The sequence below is a fragment of the Anopheles funestus genome (genome assembly GCF_943734845.2).
Source record: "Anopheles funestus chromosome X unlocalized genomic scaffold, idAnoFuneDA-416_04 X_unloc_146, whole genome shotgun sequence".
NCBI classification, from domain to species: Eukaryota; Metazoa; Arthropoda; class Insecta; order Diptera; family Culicidae; genus Anopheles; species Anopheles funestus.
In genome coordinates, this window is record NW_026045090.1 from 22,501 (window position 1) to 34,566 (window position 12,066).

Sequence of the window (12,066 nt, forward strand, 5' to 3'; positions counted from 1 at the left end):
AGGCCCATAGGTTGCACTGAATTTTCCTAAGTTGGCCACAAGTACCCATGAGGTATCGAGAAGGTTCACCCGAAGGACATAATATGTCCCAAAGTACCGATAGAGCACCCACAAAGAGCACCCAATTGGCCTAAGTTGGCCAAAAGTACCGATAGAGTACCCACAAGTAGCACTGAGTTGGCCTAAGTTGGCCAAAAGTACCGATAGAGTACCCACAAATAGCACCGAATGGGCCTAAGTTGGCCAAAAGTACCGATAGAGTACCCACAAGAAGCACTGAGTTGGCCTAAGTTGGCCAAAAGTACCGATAGAGCACCCACAAGTAGCACCCAATTGGCCTAAGTTGGCCAAAAGTACCGATAGAGTACCCATAAGCAGCACCCAATTGGCCTAAGTTGGCCAAAAGTACCGATAGAGTACCCACAAATAGCACCCAATGGGCCTAACATGGCCAAAAGTACCGATAGAGTACCCACAAGAAGCACTGAGTTGGCCTAAGTTGGCCAAAAGTACCGATAGAGTACCCACAAGTAGCACCGAATGGGCCTAAGTTGGCCAAAAGTACCGATAGAGTACCCACAAATAGCACCGCGTTGGCCTAAGTTGGCCAAAAGTACCGATAGAGTACCCACAAGTAGCACTGAGTTGGCCTAAGTTGGCCAAAAGTACTGATAGAGTACCCACAAATAGCACCGAATGGGCCTAACATGGCCAAAAGTACCGATAGAGTACCCACAAATAGCACCGAATGGGCCTAACATGGCCAAAAGTACCGATAGAGCACCCACATATAGCACCCCATTGGCCTAAGTTGGCCAAAAGTACCGATAGAGTACCCACAAAGAGCACCCAATTGGCCTAAGTTGGCCAAAAGTACCGCCAAGTAGCACCATAGAGGCCCGAGTAGAGCGAAATGTGGGCCAAATTGAACATTTGAAAATTTTTACAAGTCCAGAAAATTTTCTAAGTCCAGAAAATTTTCTAAGTCCAAAGAGTTGGACAAATTTCCTTAGGCCCAAAGGTTGCACTGAATGTTCCTAAGTTGGCCATCAGTACCCATGAAGTATCGCGAAGGTTCACCCGAAAGACACAATATGCCCTAAAGTACCCACAGAGTACCCACAAGTTGCACCCAATTGGCCTAAGTTGGCCAAAAGTACCGACAAGTAGCACCATAGAGGCCCGAGTAGAGCGAAATGTGGGCCAAAGTACCGAGTAGTTGCAACAAATGCCCAAATGGATACCAAAATGTGGTACCAAGCACCTAACTGTTGCAACAAATGCTAGCTTTCTGAGCAAAAGCTGTGGACCAATTTCGTAGAAGAACCGCCTAGGCGAAAAGGCAAAAATCGCCGAAGCTGGCCCGCTCGCAGAGCTCGCGGGCCAGGAGATACTCATAGGGCGATTTACTAGAGTGGGGAACTTGAGAATTTTTGTGTCCGAGACTTTGGGCAACTTCGCGGCCGCCCCCTTAAAGTAAAAGATTTTCTCTGGGTGCCTAAAATTCGCAATTCCCGCAAAGTCGGGAAGACGTTAAAGTTTTTGCCCAAAAAATGGCCATCGATTTAAGGTGATTTTCCAATAAGAAAATGCTTCCTATTTTGAATTTTTTCGAATATTTCCTAAACTAAGCGTCGGAGCACATGGCCGTGGAGAAACTTTTGGTAGCTTTTGGCAAGGGCTATCGGATGAAATAATGCGAAAGGCCATCGGAGCGATATTGGATTAATGCGGGCCCATAAACGTACCTAAGAAGTGAAAATTGGTACCTTGCACGCAGGATGCAAGAAATGCTTGAGTGTTAACCAACATCGGTACCAAGTACCTAGGTTATATCGAGTGCGTAGATGGAAGTCGGTACCGAAGGGAAACCTTCCTAGGCTAGGTGCACGCAAGTGAGTATGGATCGATCAGTAGAAAGATGGGAAGCCATAGGAAACCTTCCTAGGCTAGGTGCACGCAAGTGAGTATGGATCGATCAGTAGAAAGATGGGAAGCCAAAGGAAACCTTCCTAGGCTAGGTGCACGCAAGTGAGTATGGATCGATCAGTAGAAAGATGGGAAGCCCAAGGAAACCTTCCTAGGCTAGGTGCACGCAAGTGAGTATGGATCGATCAGTAGAAAGATGGGAAGCCATAGGAAACCTTCCTAGGCTAGGTGCACGCAAGTGAGTATGGATCGATCAGTAGAAAGATGGGAAGCCCAAGGAAACCTTCCTAGGCTAGGTGCACGCAAGTGAGTATGGATCGATCAGTAGAAAGATGGGAAGCCCAAGGAAACCTTCCTAGGCTAGGTGCACGCAAGTGAGTATGGATCGATCAGTAGAAAGATGGGAAGCCATAGGAAACCTTCCTAGGCTAGGTGCACGCAAGTGAGTATGGATCGATCAGTAGAAAGATGGGAAGCCCAAGGAAACCTTCCTAGGCTAGGTGCACGCAAGTGAGTATGGATCGATCAGTAGAAAGATGGGAAGCCCAAGGAAACCTTCCTAGGCTAGGTGCACGCAAGTGAGTATGGATCGATCAGTAGAAAGATGGGAAGCCATAGGAAACCTTCCTAGGCTAGGTGCACGCAAGTGAGTATGGATCGATCAGTAGAAAGTGGGAAGCCCAGTACCAAATGCCCTAGTGAAGACCGTAAACGAATATCATGAACCGATAAGGAGCACCAAATGCCCTAGTGAAGACCGTAAACGAATATCATGAACCGATAAGGAGCACCAAATGCCCTAGTGAAGACCGTAAACGAATATCAAGAACCGATAAGGAGCACCAAATGCCCTAGTGAAGACCGTAAACGAATATCATGAACCGATAAGGAGCACCAAATGCCCTAGTGAAGACCGTAAACGAATATCATGAACCGATAAGGAGCACCAAATGCCCTAGTGAAGACCGTAAACGAATATCATGAACCGATAAGGAGCACCAAATGCCCTAGTGAAGACCGTAAACGAATATCATGAACCGATAAGGAGCACCAAATGCCCTAGTGAAGACCGTAAACGAATATCATGAACCGATAAGGAGCACCAAATGCCCTAGTGAAGACCGTAAACGAATATCATGAACCGATAAGGAGCACCAAATGCCCTAGTGAAGACCGTAAACGAATATCATGAACCGAGAAGTAGCAACGAATGCCTGAAAATGTACCAAGTCCTCGGTATAGAGTAACGAGAGTTAACCGCCGTGATGTATGCAATGTGGGCAGCCATTGCATGGGTTCTGGACTTGGTTCGCGAATAACTTTTTTGCTAGACATCGGACAAAGTTGACGTGGAAGAACGAAATGTAGCATTTGATGCCACCTATCCAAAACTTTTTCAAGATTGAAGATCCGATCGATACAGCCTGAGTTATAGGCAAAAGTTGGTTCAAAATTGAGCATTTTTAATGGTGAAAAATCGGTAATCCTCGAATAGCTCCTGTTGGAAGCATCGGACCACATGGTCGTGGAGGAACATATTGTAGCGTGCGGTGTCAAGTATCGACACCCAAAACCGCATGTCCGATGGACGGAAAATGACCAAGTTATAGTGAAAACTTGGTTGCACCAAATTCCCGAAGAAGTGCAACGAGAAGGTGAATGCGATGGTTGTTCGTCGAATAGCTCCGGCCACAGACATGGTAGCGATTAGTGGTGCATGGAAGAAATCTAGCCACAAGTGCCATCTACCCATGGCCAGAAGAAAGTGTGGCCATATCTTGGATACCGGCGGAGCTATGGGGCAAATATGGGCCAAAAATGGTGCAAGTTGGACCAAAAATCCGACCAAGTGCGCGAGGCGCTTTCGTGAATAGCTCCGGCCACAGACATGGTAGCGATTAGTGGTGCATGGAAGAAATCTAGCCACAAGTGCCATCTACCCATGGCCAGAAGAAAGTGTGGCCATATCTTGGATACCAGCGGAGCTATGGGGCAAATATGGGCCAAAAATGGTGCAAGTTGGACCAAAAATCCGAAAAAGTACCTAGGTAAATGCGATGGTTGTTCGTCGAATAGCTCCGGCCAGAGACATGGTAGCGATTAGTGGTGCATGGAAGAAATCTAGCCACAAGTGCCATCTACCCATGGCCAGAACAAAGTGTGGCCATATCTTGGATACCGGCGGAGCTATGGGGCAAATACGGGCCAACAATGGTGCCAGGTGGACCAAAAATCCGACCAAGTGCGCGAGGCGCTTTCGTGAATAGCTCCGGCCACAGACATGGTAGCGATTAGTGGTGCATGGAAGAAATCTAGCCACAAGTGCCATCTACCCATGGCCAGAAGAAAGTGTGGCCATATCTTGGATACCGGCGGAGCTATGGGGCAAATATGGGCCAAAAATGGTGCAAGTTGGACCAAAAATCCGAAAAAGTACCTAGGTAAATGCGATGGTTGTTCGTCGAATAGCTCCGGCCACAGACATGGTAGCGATTAGTGGTGCATGGAAGAAATCTAGCCACAAGTGCCATCTACCCATGGCCAGAAGAAAGTGTGGCCATATCTTGGATACCGGCGGAGCTATGGGGCAAATATGGGCCAAAAATGGTGCAAGTTGGACCAAAAATCCGACCAAGTGCGCGAGGCGCTTTCGTGAATAGCTCCGGCCACAGACATGGTAGCGATTAGTGGTGCATGGAAGAAATCTAGCCACAAGTGCCATCTACCCATGGCCAGAAGAAAGTGTGGCGCTATCTTGGATACCGGCGGAGCTATGGGGCAAATATGGGCCAAAAATGGTGAAGTTGGACCAAAAATCCGACCAAGTGCGCGAGGCGCTTTCGTGAATAGCTCCGGCCACAGACATGGTAGCGATTAGTGGTGCATGGAAGAAATCTAGCCACAAGTGCCATCTAGCCATGGCCAGAAGAAAGTGTGGCCATATCTTGGATACCGGCGGAGCTATGGGGCAAATATGGGCCAAAAATGGTGCAAGTTGGACCAAAAATCCGAAAAAGTACCTAGGTAAATGCGATGGTTGTTCGTCGAATAGCTCCGGCCACAGACATGGTAGCGATTAGTGGTGCATGGAAGAAATCTAGCCACAAGTGCCATCTACCCATGGCCAGAAGAAAGTGTGGCCATATCTTGGATACCGGCGGAGCTATGGGGCAAATATGGGCCAAAAATGGTGCAAGTTGGACCAAAAATCCGACCAAGTGCGCGAGGCGCTTTCGTGAATAGCTCCGGCCACAGACATGGTAGCGATTAGTGGTGCATGGAAGAAATCTAGCCACAAGTGCCATCTACCCATGGCCAGAAGAAAGTGTGGCCATATCTTGGATACCGGCGGAGCTATGGGGCAAATATGGGCCAAAAATGGTGCAAGTTGGACCAAAAATCCGAAAAAGTACCTAGGTAAATGCGATGGTTGTTCGTCGAATAGCTCCGGCCAGAGACATGGTAGCGATTAGTGGTGCATGGAAGAAATCTAGCCACAAGTGCCATCTACCCATGGCCAGAACAAAGTGTGGCCATATCTTGGATACCGGCGGAGCTATGGGGCAAATACGGGCCAACAATGGTGCCAGGTGGACCAAAAATCCGACCAAGTGCGCGAGGCGCTTTCGTGAATAGCTCCGGCCACAGACATGGTAGCGATTAGTGGTGCATGGAAGAAATCTAGCCACAAGTGCCATCTACCCATGGCCAGAAGAAAGTGTGGCCATATCTTGGATACCGGCGGAGCTATGGGGCAAATATGGGCCAAAAATGGTGCAAGTTGGACCAAAAATCCGAAAAAGTACCTAGGTAAATGCGATGGTTGTTCGTCGAATAGCTCCGGCCACAGACATGGTAGCGATTAGTGGTGCATGGAAGAAATCTAGCCACAAGTGCCATCTACCCATGGCCAGAAGAAAGTGTGGCCATATCTTGGATACCGGCGGAGCTATGGGGCAAATATGGGCCAAAAATGGTGCAAGTTGGACCAAAAATCCGACCAAGTGCGCGAGGCGCTTTCGTGAATAGCTCCGGCCACAGACATGGTAGCGATTAGTGGTGCATGGAAGAAATCTAGCCACAAGTGCCATCTACCCATGGCCAGAAGAAAGTGTGGCGCTATCTTGGATACCGGCGGAGCTATGGGGCAAATATGGGCCAAAAATGGTGAAGTTGGACCAAAAATCCGACCAAGTGCGCGAGGCGCTTTCGTGAATAGCTCCGGCCACAGACATGGTAGCGATTAGTGGTGCATGGAAGAAATCTAGCCACAAGTGCCATCTAGCCATGGCCAGAAGAAAGTGTGGCCATATCTTGGATACCGGCGGAGCTATGGGGCAAATATGGGCCAAAAATGGTGCAAGTTGGACCAAAAATCCGAAAAAGTACCTAGGTAAATGCGATGGTTGTTCGTCGAATAGCTCCGGCCACAGACATGGTAGCGATTAGTGGTGCATGGAAGAAATCTAGCCACAAGTGCCATCTACCCATGGCCAGAAGAAAGTGTGGCCATATCTTGGATACCGGCGGAGCTATGGGGCAAATATGGGCCAAAAATGGTGCAAGTTGGACCAAAAATCCGAAAAAGTACCTAGGTAAATGCGATGGTTGTTCGTCGAATAGCTCCGGCCACAGACATGGTAGCGATTAGTGGTGCATGGAAGAAATCTAGCCACAAGTGCCATCTACCCATGGCCAGAAGAAAGTGTGGCGCTATCTTGGATACCGGCGGAGCTATGGGGCAAAAATGGGCCAAAAATGGTGCCAGGTGGACCAAAAATCCGACCAAGTGCGCAAGGCGCTTTCGTGAATAGCTCCGGCCACAGACATGGTAGCGATTAGTGGTGCATGGAAGAAATCTAGCCACAAGTGCCATCTACCCATGGCCAGAAGAAAGTGTGGCCATATCTTGGATACCGGCGGAGCTATGGGGCAAATATGGGCCAAAAATGGGTAAAATTGTACGGTCCAAAGCCAAGGGTAAATTTTTTTATTCCTCTAATAACTTCTAGCACAGACATTGAATCGGTTGGTGATGTATGGATGAAATGTAGCAAACAGTTGGAACTACCCATAAAATCTTAAAGATTGACGATCCAATGTATAGAACCGGAGTAATGTGCGATACTTGGTGAAAAATCGAGTGAAAAATTAGCTATAAACTGTTTTTGGCCCATAACTCGAATACTAGACATCGGAAGGGGGGGTCGTAGAACGATTTTTTGTTGCCCTATCGATTCCCTATCGAACGAGCAAAAGTTGTTTTTTTGACCAAAAAGGACCCCTACTCTAGTAAAATTGGCCTGATTTTACTAGTCCCCGGTACCCGTACAGGCAAAATGAGCAAAATGCTCAAGTATGAATGGTTTTTGGCCCATAACTCGAATACTAGACGTCGCAGGGGGGTGTCATGGAACAATTTTTGGTAGCCCTTGAAATTATCTATCGAATGACATATACTTGATTTTTGGCCAAAAAGTTCCCTAGACTAGTAAAAATCGCATCATTTTACTAGAGTCGGGTACCCTGGACGAAAAACCGCTATAATTGCGGTTTTTGGCTAATAACTCGAATACTAGACGTCGCAGGGGGGTGTCGTGGAACAATTTTTGGTAGCCCTTGAAATTATCTATCGAATGACATATACTTGATTTTTGGCCAAAAAGTTCCCTAGACTAGTAAAAATCGCATCATTTTACTAGAGTCGGGTACCCTGGACGAAAAACCGCTATAATTGCGGTTTTTGGCTAATAACTCGAATACTAGACGTCGGAGGGGGGTGTCGTGGAACAATTTTTGGTAGCCCTTGAAATTATCTATCGAATGACATATACTTGATTTTTGGCCAAAAAGTTCCCTAGACTAGTAAAAATCGCATCATTTTACTAGAGTCGGGTACCCTGGACGAAAAACCGCTTAAGTTGCGGTTTTTGGCTAATAACTCGAATACTAGACGTCGCAGGGGGGTGTCGTGGAACAATTTTTGGTAGCCCTTGAAATTATCTATCGAATGACATATACTTGATTTTTTGACCAAAAAGTTCCTAGACTAGTAAAAATCGCATCATTTTACTAGAGTCGGGTACCCTGTACGAAAAACCGCTATAGTTGCGGTTTTTGGCCAATAACTCGAATACTAGACGTCGGAGGGGGGTGCCGTAGAACAATTTTTTGTAGCCCTTGAAATTACCTTTCGAATGATATATAGTGGTTTTTTGGTCAAACAGTGACCCCGAGACTAGTAACCCTCCATACACAAAACCGCCTAAAAAGTTTTGGTTTTGCAAAATTTTGAAAAGTGCGTCAAAAAAATTTTTTCAAAAAGTACCAAATCGTGATCAGAACTCACTATAGACCATAAAAAGTGAAATCCGATGGTCATTTGCAACACTTGGTCAATCGAGAAAAATTTCACTTTTTTACTAGAGTCGGGTACCCTGAACGAAAAATCGCTCAAGTGATGGTTTTTGGCCAATAACTCGAATACTAGACGTCGGAGGGGGGTGCCGTAGAACAATTTTTTGTAGCCCTTGAAATTACCTTTCGAATGATATATAGTGGTTTTTTGGTCAAACAGTGACCCCGAGACTAGTAACCCTCCATACACAAAACCGCCTACAAAAACTTTGTTTTGAAAAATTTTGAAAAGTTCAAAAAAATTTTTTTTTCAAAAACTACTAAAACGTGATAAGAACTTACTATAGACCATAAAAAGTGATATCCGATGATAATTTGCAAAAGTTGGTAACTAGTAAAAAATTTCACTTTTTTACTAGAGTCGGTGCAACGAGAAAAAAAAAGTCCGTGATGGAGAAAAATGGCACGTTTTCCACGCCTGTACGCTTTCGTTTACTATATAGGGGGTAGGTGAGCCAGAAGCATGATTTTGACTGAGTATGTATCTTTATGAATTGGACCCTTCTAAATCGATTGAGACTACCCCCAGGACGATCGGACGACTGCTTCTGGCTCAAAATGTGGTTTTTAGATTTTGATCGTCAATTATGCGAGAAAAAATCGATTAGAAGTAAAGATACGAAATGCTTGGTCTAAGTTGGGAAACGACTTCGGATATTTGTTGGACGTTGTCGTAGAAGGTCCGAGGACCAAGGAAAAGTGATTTCCAAGTGGATTTATGCACTATTAGTCGATGGTAAGATGTGAAATTAGTAGAACTTACCATACAGTTTGCGAAGTTGAAGCAATCGGTTGGTGAATATGGTACTGTCTGTCCAATTTGGTGGTTCGGAATGAGTGAAACGATGTTGATGATGGATAGACGTTCCGATTGCCCCCGATCGGGGAACATATAGTGGTCTTTAAGGTCCAAGTACCTATGTTTTGGTAAGCAGAACTGAGAGTTAAAGGATGAAAGTCGGCCATTCCTAATATCATCCTATCGGTGGTTCGCGAGTTGTTTGAGGACCGGAGCAGCTCGCGATGAAACGGTCCTAGGGTATTGGTTATCCATCCAAGGAAGAGTAAATGCGATCCTAGATGTGTGTCGTTGGCCGTTCTACCGGTATCGCCTATCGATGAGATATCGACGGGCATGCCTTACTCGAAAGTTGAATTCTAGGATCGATGGTCAAACAGACCTATGAGCGATAAACCAAACTGAACACGTATTGATGTCGGCTTTTCCTATCATTTGATGCCGCAGGTTGTTTAGGGACCGGAGCAACTTGCGGCCGAGACGGTCCCCGGGGGTTTCTTTCTCCAAGGAGTGGAAACTATTAAGCAAGAGTTGTAGCAAGATACGATCCTCTGATGTGTCGTTGGCCGTTCATGCGGTATCGCCTGTCGATGAGATATCGATGGGCATGCCTTACTCTACCGACCTTCTAATTGAGAGTATTAATCAGGGATCGATGGTCAAACAAGACCAATGAGCGATAAACCAAACTGAACACGTATTGATGTCGGCTTTTCCTATCATTTGATGCCGCAGGTTGTTTAGGGACCGGAGCAGCTTGCGGCCGAGACGGTCCCCGGGGGTTTCTTTCTCCAAGGAGTGGAAACTATTAAGCAAGAGTTGTAGCAAGATACGATCCTCTGATGTGTCGTTGGCCGTTCAAGCGGTATCGCCTGTCGATGAGATATCGATGGGCATGCCTTACTCTCCCGACTGGATTTCTGAGAGTTTAATCAGGGATCGATGGTCAAACAGACCAATGAGCGATAAACCAAACTGAACACATATTGATGTCGGCATTTCCTATCATTTGTCGCAGGTTGTTTAGGGACCGGAGCAGCTTGCGACCGAGACGGTCCCCGGGGGTTTCTTTCTCTAAGGAGTGGAAACGATTAAGCAAAAGTCGTAGCAATAATCGATCACCTGATGTGTCGTTGGCCGTTCTTGCGGTATCGCCTGTCGATGAGATATCGATGGGCATGCCTTACTCTCCTGACTGTTTAATTGAGAGTTATAATCAGGGATCGATGGTCAAAAAGACCTATGAGCGATAAACCAAACTGAACACGTATTGATGTCGGCATTTCCTATCATTTGTCGCAGGTTGTTTGGGGACCGGAGCAGCTTGCGACCGAGACGGTCCCTTCCCGAAAGATGGTGAACCGAGTCGTCTGGCGTAAAAACCGGACGACTCGAAAGGGCTTGACCCTTTCAAGTGAGCGATAATCACATTCTACGCTCAGTTCGACAGCTACAAGGCAATCACTCGCTATGTTCAGAGCTAATACATGCAACATGCCGGCATTGTTTCCACCGACGCATGGATTCAAGACTGGTGCACTTATTAGTTAAACCGTTCGCCTCCGGGTGTTTCGAGTTCAAGTCTGGATGAGGATTGATCTTGCTGGTAATAGCTTGAGCCCCTGAATAAGGGGTCGAAGCGTACATCTTGAGACCATGTACAACATATTACCAAATCGGCACCATGGGTTCGGGTGCAAGTGATGTAACCGTGAAAGATGTTGAGCAGCCCAACATCGGTTTACACACGCATAATAGGAAGGCAGCGCTGTCGACTGGTCAGTCGTGTAAGAAGTGTGCATTATCGATCACAAATATATTGGTGATCTGTAGGTTGCGCATACACCATGCCCGGTGTAAAGTGCCGTGGTCCCCCCCGGGGGGCTGCATCAAACCGTTCGCCACGCGAACTACCCAATGGAACGAACTCGATGCATTTAATAAGAAGAAGAGATGATAATGAAACACGGTCGATTTAAGAGTTGAAAACGTTGAAATGCCTATAAGCAAGTCTTAAGTTGGTGGTTTCGTTGTGCCCCAACAAATTGGTGCCTTACCCTACACCAAAGAGCCATTCAACATGGTTCAAGTGAGCGATAATCACGCTCTACGCTCAGTTCGACAGCTGCAAGGCAATCACTCGCTAAGTTCAGAGCTAATACATGCAACACGCCGGCATTGTTTCCACCGACGCATGGATTCAAGACTGGTGCACTTATTAGTTAAACCGTTCGCCTCCGGGTGTTTCGAGTTCAAGTCTGGATGAGGATTGTTCTTGCTGGTAATAGCTTGAGCCCCTGAATAAGGGGCCGAAGCGTACATCTTGAGTAAATGTACAACATATTACCAAATCGGCACCGTGGGTTCTGGTGCAAGTGATGTAACCGTGAAAGATGTTGAGCAGCCCAACATCGGTTTACACACGCATAATAGGAAGGCAGCGCTGTCGACTGGTCAGTCGTGTAAGAAGTGTGCATTATCGATCTCCAATATATGAGCTCAGTATGACAGCCCAATTGGTAATCCTCGGGACCTCCAGAAAGGAAGCTGGATGAGGATTACCAAATCGAAAGTTGATAAGTGTAGTGGTACCACTTAGTCAACTTGTATCCCGAAAGATGGTGAACCGAGTCGTCTGGCGTAAAAACCGGACGACTCGAAAGGGCTTGACCCTTTCAAGTGAGCGATAATCACATTCTACGCTCAGTTCGACAGCTACAAGGCAATCACTCGCTATGTTCAGAGCTAATACATGCAACATGCCGGCATTGTTTCCACCGACGCATGGATTCAAGACTGGTGCACTTATTAGTTAAACCGTTCGCCTCCGGGTGTTTCGAGTTCAAGTCTGGATGAGGATTGATCTTGCTGGTAATAGCTTGAGCCCCTGAATAAGGGGCCGAAGCGTACATCTTGAGTAA